The sequence below is a fragment of the Helianthus annuus genome, chromosome 6 (assembly GCF_002127325.2).
Source record: "Helianthus annuus cultivar XRQ/B chromosome 6, HanXRQr2.0-SUNRISE, whole genome shotgun sequence".
Taxonomy (NCBI): domain Eukaryota; kingdom Viridiplantae; phylum Streptophyta; class Magnoliopsida; order Asterales; family Asteraceae; genus Helianthus; species Helianthus annuus.
The window spans coordinates 65,598,715-65,613,558 of record NC_035438.2 but is presented as its reverse complement, the minus strand read 5'-3'; the positions used below and the strand labels follow the sequence as shown (position 1 = coordinate 65,613,558).

General features: G+C 37.7%; 1 long non-coding RNA gene across 1 annotated transcript; it reads left to right on the top strand.

The window, feature by feature from the left end:
* Positions 1–210: 210 nt before the first annotated feature.
* Positions 211–2,536, top strand: LOC110884025. Its single transcript, XR_002560841.2, has 3 exons — positions 211–382; positions 1,760–2,023; positions 2,286–2,536. It is a non-coding gene; the product is annotated as an uncharacterized LOC110884025 (long non-coding RNA).
* Positions 2,537–14,844: the final 12,308 nt, after the last annotated feature.

Here is a 14,844-nt window from a genome sequence, read left to right as displayed (position 1 = left end):
CTCCACCACTTGATCTAGAAATCATTGGCTCAACTTATAAATTTAAAATACAAAATATCCATACCAAGCACTAGAAAAACGTTTGGATTTGTGAACACAAAAAAGGAAAGACGAACTTTCTCGGCCCTTATCCTAACGCGTTATCCTAATAAAATACATTATTAAAATTAAAAAGAGACCCAAAATGTAATTTAATTTAATTTAATAAAGACCATTTGTTATAATATTCTTTTGAGTGGTTGAGGCACCCCACTATTAAGATGACAACGGAAAAGAACCAAATTCACAGGGAACACAACTCTTGAAAGTTGAATCAATATCCCCTCAAAGCATCTCTTGCAAGCTCTCTGTTCATCACAATCATTATTAACATATTGTTAAGGTAAATCTTTCTTCTTGTCTGATTGATTTTTTATTCTTTTTGTTATGTTGGCAATCTTGTTTTGATGTTTGTGATCAGGGTCTTGATGCATTTGAGTTGGGTAGTTTGAATTTTGAAGATTGCATGCTTCTTGCATTATATTATAATATAATATAATTGGTTTTAACTTTATGGCTTATGTGAAGTTATTAAAGTAATCTTAGATAAAGGGTGTGTGTTTTTATGATATGATTTTGGATTTGCATTTTTAAAGTGATAATTTGAGTTAATTTTATTGATTGGTTGGTTGAAGACTTGAAGTTGCAGTGCAATTTCTTGTATGTTACTAGAATTTTTTTGTGTTGAACATAAATATTTAAAGTTGAGATGATCACTTTAGGTTGCTTATCTAAACATTTTGTTGTGTGTGGTACTTTAGTGTTGATAATGGTTCGATTAGGTTTCTGATAGGCCTCGCAAACTGGTGGGTTCGGGTCATAACGGGTTAGGAGCAAAATGAGTTCGGGTCAAAATGGTCGTTCCAAAAAAACCGATCAATTTGGTTTGGGTCAAAACGGGTTCGGGTCAATACGGCGGGGTGGGCCGGTGGGGTGGTGGCAGGGGCGCAGTGCTGGGGGTGGTGGTGGTGGCGGCGGCGGCGGGACAGGTGGGGGGGGGGGTGTGGTGGTGGTAGTGGCGTATTCAACCACCAACAACTCAGGCAAATCCCACAACTCTAAAGGAATGTCCGACTCACATACCACCAACGTCTTTTTTTGGTGCGCATCGGCTGTACACGAGACTAGAACTCCACAGTTAAGTGTGTTTGGGTAGAACCAACTAGGATGAGTGACCTTCCAAGAGAAAACTCAACCGATAAGCGTGCTTGGGTGGAGAAGCAACTTAAAATGAGTGACCTCTTGAGAAGTTTCCACTCGGGTAACCATGAACAAATCCGTGAGTTGTTTGTTGGTAAGGCGGACAATATTGGTTCATTTGGTGGATATGAGTGGCCAGATGTTACATCAAGGATCGAATGTAGACATTGTGCATACGATATTTTGAAGTAAGATAATGTAGTTTGCTATTGTGTTTAGTCTGGTTGTTTGATGTTTAAAAAAAAGATACAAAAAAGTTATTGTACAGAAAAACATTCGGTTTTCTGATGACAAGGATAAAGTTCAGTATACCTTTTTGCCTTCTAGCTTTAACATGAACCCTTATTAATCACCAAAAATATGGTCAGTATGGACATATAATAAAGACGAGCCACTTTATGATCAGTGAATCTGGTGTGATTATCATCATGTTTATCAAATTTCATTCATTCATGTCATATATGACATGAACATCTCATCAGTAACTGAACTTTGGGAAACATGCTTATTGTTGTTTCAGGTTAACTGTTATGCTTTAACAGTTTCAATGGCTTACCCTGGTACCCTAAGCTCACTGTACGCGGTTACTGTTTGGATTGCTTCATACGCTCTTGTTGCGATTATTGGGTTGTTTCAAATCTCCTGTTTTATTGGCATCTCTATTTTCAATCAGTAAAGAACTTTAAAGGGGGGGGGGGGGGGGGGGAGGGGGAGGAGATGAAAAGATCAAGAAATGGCGAAAGAGGTCATTGGTTATGCACAGTTGGTAATCTGTTCTGCAGAGGTGATTCTTGTTTAATTGCACTTTAAAATTTTAATTGTAAAGGGTAAAATGGGTGGGTCAGAGGCATTGGGTGATGGTTAGTTTTCGGAGCAGGTCAAAACAGGATGGGTTGACCCGAAACATTAACAGTCAAAAAATTTACTTATTTATAATAGTGTGTTAAATATGATTAAGAAAATTGTATTGTTTTAATGGTTACTTTTTTAGGCTAAAATGACCCATTTAACTAATTTCTACCCCATTTCGCTACCTCTCAATATAGCGTGTAGGTGAATCTGCAAGCCTTTCGTTATGAATCTGCAGGAGTTTTGGAGCTGGAAATGTAGGCGAATCTTCATCCGTTTTGTGAGTAACGTGTCCTATGTGAAATTTTACCTTTTACAACTATCTTTCAAGGGTTTATTCATTGTTTTGGTTCTTGTGCTTCAAACAAATCTACACAATTGTTAGCATGGAACATGCAAGGTTTTTGTCCGATCATAATATAATAAAAGAAAGTTACTTTTTTGATCCTCCTTCTGTTCATCCCTTGTGCAGCTGAATAACTGATCCATGATTGATACTTTTTAGTCTTTATCTTATTTGTTAATTATATGTTAGTTTTATTTAAAAAAAAATGGGTTTGGGCCCGCCACATCATCATGTAAACAATGTCAACCAAAAATAAATATCTTATCTCATGTCATTATCCTTGATTATATATAGATAATGTCAATGAAAAATGATCATGTTAAATGTATATATATTATTGAGGGACAGGATGCTTCCTACTCATCATCTGAAACACCTTATAAGACCTGGTGATTCTATTATTTTAATCCGTTCGACACAGTAAGTTGAACATGTTTCTGATGGTCAAACATCCTAGTCTAGTATTAAGATAAATACCTTATGTACGGTGTAATAACCTTAATAATTTTGAGATAAATTTTTACATGAGTTAAATGTCATTTTAGTCCCTGTTGTTTGGGTTATTTTGCCAGTTTAGTCCAAAAGTTTCATTTTTCACTTGTGGGTCCAAAAAGGTTTCACCGTTGCCATTTTAGTCCACTGGGTTAACTTCATCCATTTTTTCTGTTAACGTGAAGGCCAATTCGGTCATTTTATATGGTCGAATTGTCCTTCTATTTAACAGAATTACATATAAAATGACCGAATTGGTATTCTCGTTAACAGAAAAAATGGATGAAGTTAACCCAGTGGACTAAAATGGCAACGGTGGAACCTTTTTGGACCCACAGGTGAAAAATAAAACATTTGGACTAAACTGCCAAAATGGCCCAAACTACAGGGACTAAAATGATATTTAACTTTTTTTACATGATAAAACCAATCTATCTTTAAAGCTATTCACCCATAGTAAAGTGATTATATCATGTTTTTCAACGAAGTAAAATTAACACCATGAGCGAAAAATTGGTGGGGACCGAGGCAACCCGCGGCCCTAATAAAGTTTCGCTTCTGTGCTGGGCTACAAGCCTCTTGGTTGCCACAAATATCATGCAACTAGTAACAAGTCTCTTGCAAGGGTCAAAACTCAAACCATACAACTCTTTTGACAAGTCCCCAACACGAAATTTTGAATGATTACCATTTTGTTTACTAAACAGTTTGTTGCTGAAATGTACGTACTGATTATCTTCAATCAATATGGTTACAGAGATAATAGCCTTTTAAGCATTCACATCACTTATGTGAGGAAAGTTTTTATTTTATGAAAAGTGGTTGTAGGTGATTATGAGTAGAGTAGAGAGAAAGTGTTACTGTTCAATTGTTCATCTATAAATTATAAATTTGAAGGGACTGTTCACCCTTTTTAATTTTTTAATATATTTTGAAAATGATTGTGAGTGAAAAGAGAAGAAAATGTAATGATTAAGGTATTAAAAGTATATTTCATTAAAAAGGAGAAAGAAAATATAGTAATTTTTAGTTTTATGAATTTCTTATACCTATTGGGTGTGGCTTGTGGAATAGTAAAAGTTCTATTGATAACACCACAAACTCCTATACATAGCCATTAACAAGTGCAACTTGTGTCTAAATGGGGCGAGGGCTTATACAATTAGACCAAGCGGTGTGTTATACTGTCCCCCGCCACATCATCCCAAATTACACCCTATAGTGCCCCTAGCCTATTTCCCAGGTGCCATAGGGGCGCCAATGCCATCATTCTCTTCACCATGCCTTTAACGGGCGTCATGCATTGATTTCGAGGTTGTTGGTCAATATGACCGTTGGTGAACGATTGAATTTATAAAAATAAATAAAAAAAAGCTAAAACATTATTATATATATACCTATATTTTACACACACCAATCACAAACTCACTAAAACATATAAACTCTCTCCAATCATTGTTATACAAAATGTCATCTAACTCTTCATCCGATTCGTCCAGCTCTTCATGCGACGAAATGATCAACGATATGCTTATCACAGTGACCAGGAAGTGATTCAGTATTTGTGAGAAGAAGCCGAATCCACTACTCACCTACACTCATAATGAAGTTATCCGAGCGAGGATACGTAACAGGGACACGCACCTTAATTTTTGAGTTGATCTGACCGAGCACTTACGGTTTGATCGTGAACAGGGAGAAGATGACGAATGAAGATTTTTAGGTTTGTATTTTTTTTATATTTTCTTCATGTTATATAAATTTAAATTAATATATCTAAATTAAATAATGTTTAAATTTAAATAAAAAATAATAATTTGATAATGATAATGAATGCTTTAAATCATTGCAAGAATGTTAATGAAAAGAGTTTTAAAGTCCCCCATATGAGATAACGTCAACATATGGGCTTTATACTACCGTTTTTTACATTCATATACCAGTAACATAACCGGTATTTTCGGTATCAGTACTGATTCTGTATCGGTTGGCACCGAGCTCATCCCTACCCCTTAAACTAAAAAAAGAAAAAAATTAAAAGTTGAAGAAAATCAACAAAAAAAAGTCATACGATACCGTTGTTCGTAACAGTGATCAGGGATTAGCAAATGGTACCGGGTAGTAGCACTGAATTTCCCGAACCAAAAGATTTCCAATATCAATTCGGCACCAACTTTTGGCGTTTTCTGTATTAGTGCCGTTTTTTTACCTTTATGTACTGATACCGAATAGGACCGTTGTCACACCCTGGCTTTTGCGAAAGCGTGGATTATTTTGGTGTGACTTCTTAATACCATAGCAACAATCATAACAATGCTATATGAAAATAAACACATGATGATCATCCATTCATTAAGTTTAATACTACCACAACATCATTGTTTGCAGTGGCGGAGCTTGACTAAAAGTTTCGAGGGGGCGTAAAGTGATGGGACCCAAATTTTTTTTTCCTATCGTTATGTTTCGGGCCGGGTCGGGTTGGCTATTCGATTCAAGTCGGATCAAATAATAATAGTTCCAAATAAAACAAAGTATATATTTACCAAACTACCCATCATTTATATACAAAGTTTATAAATATTTAGGATATACAATTTAGGAAAAATAATCGGGGGAGCGATCCTATATAATTTTTAAAATTTTCGGACGAAAAATCGAAACTTATACACTTCTAACCGAAACATTGGGGTGGGCGGGTGCACCCCCGGGCACCCACAATACTTCGCCACTGATTGTTTGAAAATGTCGACACTTAGGAGAAATTACAAACCATACTTGTTTAAAATGTGTTCACAAGACACAACAAAAGACTTAACTAAAACGTGGTTTAAAGACATGTAACCCGTCCAGGTAAGGGTTACACCTCCTAAACCAACTACCCTGGATGACATCTTTATTCGACGCAGCTTGACATGTGCAGACACTTGCCAAATCCCTTAGTTTCCTGAAATACATGTAGTTTGAAAAATCAACAAAAGTTGAGCGAGTTCATGTGTAAGTGAGTATGTATAAACCTTTGAAAAATGTCTGTATGAATAAAAGTCCCTGGTATGTAGCAATTAAGGAAAAAAAAGAGATCACTAATGGGTTGCAAAGCCAATGGTATGTGTGAAATGGTGCAGGAAGTACTCAAACCTAGCAAATTTGTACCGGGCCTCCGGCTGGAAGACATAGTCACCTCTATGGGCCGCCCCGGCCTCATGGGTGTGGGCTCGCTACACCCAAATAGATCTATCACTCATGTCCCTTGGTCCTACAATGAGGATTAATGGCCTTAAGTGTCATTCCCACCACTCACATGATCGCGTAGTAAAACCCTCCTTAAGCTAACTATACCATGTATATAAATGTCTGTAATAATTTGTAACATGTATTTCACCCCCGAAGTATAAAACTGAAAACAGTTAAGAGAAAAGGGGGACATGAACTCACTGTAGTGCGTCTCCTGAATCGTATCGTCAACTCAAACTTGGTCCGCTACACGGCAACCTACAACGTACTAATGTCTATTAGACGAACAGGTCGTGCCTTGGTTTAATGTTTAATGTTTTTAAGTTGCGTTTCTTGGGTCTCCGAATATTATTCCAAGTTATAATTATTAGTTAAAATAATTATTTTAACTTTAAATTATAGTTAATGTTTGGAATAATTGTTAAACAATATTTCGTATTCATGCTTCTTAAGTATTTTAACTTCGTATTTTCTTCCCAAGGATGGGGGTATTTATACATGTACATTTTCCGTTTCGAAAAATATATTTTAAGTCCCACTTGGAAAAATATATTTAACTTATTTGTCCAAAAATAATTCATTCCCAAAATATATGTATTTTTCCAAAAAATAATATATTTTACTTCTTTAGCTTCCAAAATAATATTTTACCAAAAATATATTTGTAGAAGTATTTTCCGCAATATTTCATAAATTATGTTTTTAACGTTCGGTTTCTCGATGTTATGTGTGTAGTTTAAATATTTATTCCGTGATGTTTTCGGTATTATTTTGGAGTTGTAAATGTCAAGGTACTTTGTTAAGTTATATTATTTTATCCTAAAATAATATAACTAGTTCACCAAATATACAAATATTCATACAAGTGACTTAATACAAAATATATATTCTAAATATATATTTACCCATTTTTATTTACAAAAATCAACCTCCGATACTTTGTATCTTGTAACAAAACTATGGCGAAGTTTATTTTGAAAATCAAAGTCAAAAATATATTTGTAAACACTTGTTGGAAAGAATATTTTCTAAGTGTTGAAATTTTAGAAAATTTCGCCAGATTTTCCTTTGTAAATGGAGGTGTCCATGCTTATCAGCATATCATTTTCTTTTCGGAAATCATTCAATCAATCAACAACAAGTTACCAAACAACATTACACTAGTCAAGTGCAAAAACAATGCACTTTACATAACAACATAAACTTGGTTTTTCATAAAAACGCGTAGTAACTTAGTGGGATGTTTAGTAGGTTTAGTTACTGTAACACCTCGAAATTTTGTGTCCAATAATGTGTTGACACGTGTCATGAGTTTACACGTGGTATTAAATACTAAATAAAGGACTAAAGTTGACAAACCTTGAAAGTATGTAAATTCGAGGGTTAAAAATGTCAACGAGGGATAAATATACTGTACCGTAACCCTAAATGATGCCCGTACCTTCAAACGAATGAATCATGGATCGTACGGAGCGAAATGTGGAAGAAAGTGAGAGACTACAAACTACAGGGGTTAAATGTGTCAACATGTTTAAGTTATACCTCTGAGTGACCCTTTGACGAACCCGAGACTTTGTAACAGTAAATTACGCTCACTAGAATATACTATATAAATTTCGCGAAGTTCCGTTTTAAAACGAAAAAGTTATGATCAATTTCGTATGCGAGAGGTTAAAAGCGTCAACAATGAAAGTTAAGGCTTTTCGGATAGTAATTAAACTAACCGGGGACATAACGGTGCGGGTAAAAGTCACGAGGCCCTTATTCGTAAATAAACGAGGCCCAAAACGCAAAGTTACCCCTTCGAAACCGAAAGGCCAGGTCAATTATGGCAAAAGATTTGAAAATCTTGGAAATTAGGTTTCAGGCGGGCCGCGTAAAGGATTTAAGGAACTTTACGCCGGCCGCGAGCCATATGAAGATCCGGTGCCTGACATTAGGATTCAGGCGACCCGCGTAAAGGTTGCATGATCCTTTACGCGGGTCGCGTCAGACCGCCAGATGCAGAAAACGTAGACAGGTTCACTGTTTGCTGTTTTAACCGACCTTGGATGCAATTATGGCAGCATGGGCGCCCCCTAAACGTCCCCTAGCACTCAGGGATAGCTGCTGATCATCCATGAGCAATTATAGACTTAGTTGTGATGATCTTGTGCTCCAATTTTCACTATAAAAAGGCCTTCTTGTGCAACATTGTCTTCACACCTTCAACCTGCATTTGTGAAGACTTCTGGAGCTCCAAAGCAGAACCAAGCCATCCCTAGTCGTGCATAGGACTTTGGTAAGCACCCGTAACCTTTCTTGGTTCAGTTTATACATAGTTATAGCTTAAAAGTCAATCCATCGTAATTAACGATTGACTTAACGATAAATCACAAATGGTCCAGTGGTTTGTCGAATCAAAGGTAGTTATATGTTGGTAATCATGTGGGTTTTAAACCCCTAAAAGGGCACCCTCTGATTCCCACTCTAACTAGTCCAAATGTCGAGTCAAACGTGCTTAGAAAAAGTCAACAGAATGCTATTTTGCGATTTTATGCATAATCAGTAATGTAGATGGCGGGTAACCTGTTTTAACATTCATATAACATGATAATAAGTATATTAACTAGTCTAAGCTTGTTTGATCCGACCATTTTCTGTTTTGACCCGGTTCGGAACCGAAAGTCGCAAAACTTTGACTTTTGCTTTGACTTCAGTTCTGACCCGTTATGGTATGATTTAGATATGCCTTAGGACTCTCTTAGGACCAGGTTACATGATGGTATAACCCTCTGTGACCGGTTCGTTGTTTGTCCGAGTCTTTAGCACATTTCCGTTAAATGCTTAAAAGTTGACCGTAACGTCCTTTTCAATTTAAAACAAGAATTTTGGACATGTGAAAGGACAATGACCTTAGTTACTGATTTCTAAGCATGTCCCTAAAATTTCACATCAATCCGAGGTCTAGAATAGGAGTTATGCTAAATAGCGCAATTACGGAAACTTTAGTAATTAAATGGCGCAATTAACATAACGCCTATCTAAACCCAGATTTCGACACCAAACCTTTTACACACTGATGTAAAATAATATTTTGGGATTTTTAAATATTTTTAATTATTTTTAACCTGCTCATAACCTGCGGTTATGGCATCGGTTCGGTAAATACCGAATATACCCTTTTCGGACATAACTTGAGTTCTACAAGGTATTTTGACCCGATTCCAGTTGCTACTGATTTTAAATGATAAATAAAGTATTTTGAACTTTATAAACTATTCGGAAAACTCAGATTCCCTGTAGAACTCAGAAACCCCTTTTATAATCTTTAAAATGACCAAAATACCCCTACGGGGCATATAATGGATTTAAACTCGTTACGGGCATTATGGAAGGTATCCTACTGATATCACAACCTTTTTAAAGCATATTGACTTAGGAAACTTGTGTAGGACTCTTACGGTTACCCGTTACGCCTTTTGCGCGCATGGTTCGGGTTATGTAACTAGTTTACATAAACTAGCCGAAACGGGTCAAACCTTATCGTTTTTACTTCAAAATCCAGAGTGTGGTTATTACCCATATAAAACAAGTCTTCAAACTTGTTGGGTCCAAACCACATTCCATTCCCGGTTTTCGCCTTTCACGCGATTAAACCGTAATTATCTTTTGAAATTGACCGGTCTAAGCCAAGGCTAAATTAAAGACCCGTTAGGATTCTAATAGGTTGTTTAAACCTTCGTTCCAGAATAGGAGACCAGTAAAAGGAACTTGCATTTGTTTATTAAGGATATTACTTGCTCAGGTAAATACTTTTAACTTATTTTCCGTTATACGGGCTTGGGTTACGGTATTTAAAATACCGCTTGGTCGGGAAATTGACCCCAACTCATTAGTAGTTGGGTATTATCAATGTGACCCGTTTAAAAATTGGTTTTGTTGGCTTTACGCCTTTGGGAGCTTAATGACCATGTCCCGGATATCCTTGGCAGCATTTTACGAAATGGCCACGACCTTGACACGCGGGTGTAGGCGTACACCCGACAATGTGTCCATAATTATAAAGGTATAGCCGTTGGTTTTCCCGCCACGATTTTATGCTATGTGGTGTGTCTATTAACCTTTAACCCGGCACGACCCGAACGACCGAACGCATAGTAAACATGTAATTCTTTTACAAGATTTAATTATAAATTATCCCAAGTTATAAAGAGTTTGTGCCTTGTGCATTCAAATCAATTTTATTAAACATTTTACAAAAGTGTCGGTTGAATGTATTTACCAGTGTAAACTAACGTATTTTCCCCAAAAAGATTAATGCAGGTTCTACTCGTAATAGGCTGGCCACTCCTTAGCATCGTTAGAGTCTCGCAAGCTTGGGATGCCAATATCTGTTGAACAATATGTTATATTTTATTTTTGATCCCCTGTGGATTTGTTTCGACTACTCGTGATGCTTGGATATTACAATCAGTGGTTGAAATATAATTTATCTTTATGCTTCCGCTGTGCATTTATATATTGTGTGGTTTGACTGTATTGTTGCCAACTACGTCACGGTAATCCACCACCGGGCCCACCGGTGATACACGTGGAAAACGGGGTGTGACAGGTTGGTATCAGAGCCAACGTTGAGTGAATTAAACACTATCCTTATGTGTTTAATCTCAATGACACAATTGCACATATTCGAGTCTAGACAAGAACATAGGACAAATTCGAATTGTTATTCCAGTTTGTCTTTCATTATATATTGTTGATTTAAAATTTTGAGAGCAGGAAATATGCCACCAGCAATTAGAAGAGGAGGAATAGGCAAAGGGCCGATCACTACTCACAATGATCACGAGGTCGGACCTTCGAACATGCGAGCTCCTTCCAGTACAAGGAGTGAAGAACCTCAGAGGCATAGAAGGAACCTCTTTGAACCTGCAAGACATTCTACCTCACACAGTTCGACACCTTCATACCGTCACTCATTTGGACCAAACTCAGAAAATGAACCCAATAACCCTCAACCTTCATTTATACCTCTCCAGCGTTCTTTTTCGCACCATTCCTATGGCGATCCTTCTCCTTTCTTCCGAGGACAATTCAACCCAGCGGACTATGTCCAAGAACTAATAGGTTATAACCCTTTAGGACCAGAGGATCACTTTTCCGAAGACAACGCAGTGGATATGGACGAGGATACAGATCCCGTCGAGCCTGCAAGGGGTACTCCCAATCATCTAATCGAGATCTCTGATGGGTCATCATTCCACGGAACACCATATCAAGGTCCCGACAGTTTTCAGGCGAGGTTTAACCAGTGTGATTGGTACTTCACACCTTCTCATCATTTCTCGCCTCATGAACAACAGCAGCAGCAGGATCCCTCCGAGGATTCGCGGTTCGTGGCAGTTACGCCACCGCCTCCACCGCCACCAGTTCATCAAGCACCTCTTGATCCGCCAAGGCATAGGAGATCAGGCGCGCGGATGTCCACCCGAGGAGGGGAATTCCATTTTAGCACCCCTCGCCACTCGAGTGCAAGTCACTTTCCGCCAGTGCCTGAAGAACCACAGTTAGGGGAACCTTCGGGTCACCCTGCAGAGGTGAATTCTGCACCAGTTGCACCACCTCCGCCACCTTTCGGCTATGACAATCCGATACCAGCGTACGCCGGTTCCACCGCGTACAACCCGTTTGAGCAGCCGACTCACACTCACTATAATTATGATGCCGACCCATATGTGGTAGCGGCTAATTACAACGCTCTTCATCCCGAAGGACCTTACGGAAATCCTTGGGTATTAGGATACGCAGCTCATGGGTATCCAGCACCTCCTAGACCTCCGGTTCAGCAACCGTCGCAGCAGCCACGTTTTTCTCCACCGGAGCAAGAAGAAATCCTCCACCGTCTAAACCGAGTGGAACGAGACTTTGAGCAAGAACGTAAAAGTAATCGTGGATTCCTCAAAGGCCTAGCAAACCTACTAAAAGGAAGAAAGAAACGAGATCATTAGTTTCTTGATATACTATTGTATTTACGATAACAATCAAGTCCCGCGGCTCCTGAAACGGGTCAAACCGGGTCAGGGGCCTTGACAGAAATAAGGTGGTATCAGAGCCACTGAGTTAAGCTAATTAAGTATTTAAAAGATACTTAATTTTTCCTGATTACTATTATGTGATTATGTGTTTTATTAAATTGACTATTTGTTAGTTACAGTATGGGTAAGCAAAAGCTGCAAGATATCTATCTTAAATTAGATAGGTCAATCTACGAAGAGGGAAGTTCATCCAAAACTAAATTTTCAAAACTCCCTACAATCCCTGAAGAAGGAATATTTGTGCGAAAAGCACAATATGAGAAACCGCTTTCTCCTAGAAAAAGGAGTATGATTATTAAGAAAAGTAAAGAACAAATCCAGGAAAAGAGGATTAAAAAGGAAACCCAGGAGTTAATCAATAAATCACCTTGGGAAGATAAGCTAGATGAGAAATGGGCAAATTTGTATATGCTAGCCACTGTAGCAGAACATGCAAATCTTTAAATACCCTAAGTCTAGTAATAGCACTTCTCAGTAAATAAATAAATAAATCTGAGTGTGTTCTTTCCTGTTATTTTGTACAAATAGTGTGCAATAAAACTTCGATGTTTATTTGTTAAACTTTGTTCCAAAGTTTTAACTTAGCATTTCTGTGCATTTTGCATATATGCTACACAGCATGAGCGAGACATCTGAAGCTTTTCAGAACCTCAATCTTTATCCAGTGAATATAGAAGTTTCCCAAGAGTTTACTGGATACTTTGCTGATGTGGACCAACCTGTAGAATTCCATGCTCCACCTTTGACAAAGCCAAAATGAAAGAAAAAGAAGAATTACGTATGGGGACATCGTTTACGTAGGAAAAAGCCAGCTCCAAAGCTTCCTAAAATAAACAATCCTTTAGAAATAGCAAAAGAAATTGGTAAACAGGCGGAGATGGAAATTGAAGTTAAGAAAGATTCTTGGCAAATGGAGATGCAGTTTGAGGAATATTCTGAAGAAATAGAAATGGAAGTAGGGCAAGGTTCTAGACCAACACAGATAGAAATTGGAGAGAGCTCCAATCAAAACCAAAACCAGGGAATAACTTTTCAGAATGAAATAGATTTCCTATTAGCAAACTGTGAGACTATTCAGCCTGTCAATACGAATATTTTTACCTATCCTATCGAAAATCCAATCCCTATGAATTTTGCACCAGCAATCCCAGAACCAATAGTCCACGCTCAACCTGTAGAAATGGAAGAATGGTGGACGAATGATTGGCAATTTCAAAATATTGTCAACGACCCTTATTCCTTCCTTCCGCAATTCGATCCTGAACCCCTACCTAATCCACCAATGAGCACTGAGAATATGGCTGAACTTCGCCATTTCGGTGAAAAATTGATGGATGCAGGGAATAGAATCAGGGAGATAGGGGGACAGATTGCCTGGAAATATGATGAAAGGGAAATGCGTTTTTAGAACAACAAATGGTGAGGGATAGGAAGGTGGTAAAATTATAGTTGTGTAATAGTATAGTAAATAGTGAAATCAGTCTGTAACATAACTCCAAATAAAACTTTGTAAAATATCTATGTGTAGTGATGCATACTATAACGGATATGAAATGGAATCGAGAAATCGATAGTTTTGACTTTACGTGCATTGTGAATTGTCTGATTGTTTGTGTATAAATTGCTAGTTATCAAATACTAATAAAAAAATTATTATATATTATCAGATGGCAAATAGTGGTAATGAACCAGTAAATGAAGTTAATCAGTCGGAGCAACATCCAGGGGATCAATATATGACTCGACAAGATATTGAAAATATTGTTGCTCAAGGGATAGCCAATGCTATTCCAGCATTCGTTGCTGCTGTAAAAAGTCCAATCGAACCGCAACATATCATTCCTAGTAAACGTACTACTGAAGATAACTTCAGTAATAGTATAAATGGGGGCAATAATCAGGACAATGAATCTCAGCACACGTCGCTCCCTAAGAAACAGAAAGCTGCAACACCTGGTTGCACTTTCAAAGAATTCCTTGCTTGTAAACCCACGGAATTTGCAGGCAATGAAGGGGCAACTGCATCACTGCGTTGGTTAGAGAAAACCGAAGCAGTAATTGCAATAAGTAAGTGTGCCAAAGATGATCAAGTCATGTACGCATCAAATCTGTTTAAAGAAGGAGCACTCGAATGGTGGAACACTGTGTTACAAGCTAAAGGAAGAAATAGGGCTTATGCTATGACTTGGGAAGAATTTAAGAGTCTGGTAGAAAGAAAATTCTGTCCTGAATACGAAAAGGAACAAATGGCAAATAAGTTCCTAACTCATCGGATGTTAGGTGTGGATTGTCGTGGTTATACTTCGACATTCTTCGAATATGCTAGAGTGGTACCTAACCTGGCTTCGCCAGAACCGGTACTCATTTCTCGCTATATTTGGGGATTAATTAGCGAAATTCAAAATATCGTTAAGGCTGCGAGACCTCACACTATTGACGATGCAGTAGAATTAGCTAACACCCTAACCGATGAACTGATACGCACAAGAGATGAAGACAGGAAGAAGGAATTAGCCCAGAAAATTACCCAAGGATTTAGGGTGGGTAATAGTAGTAATTTCAAGAAAAGAGGAGCAGGGCAATCTTCAGCACAGCCATTCTGCAAAATTT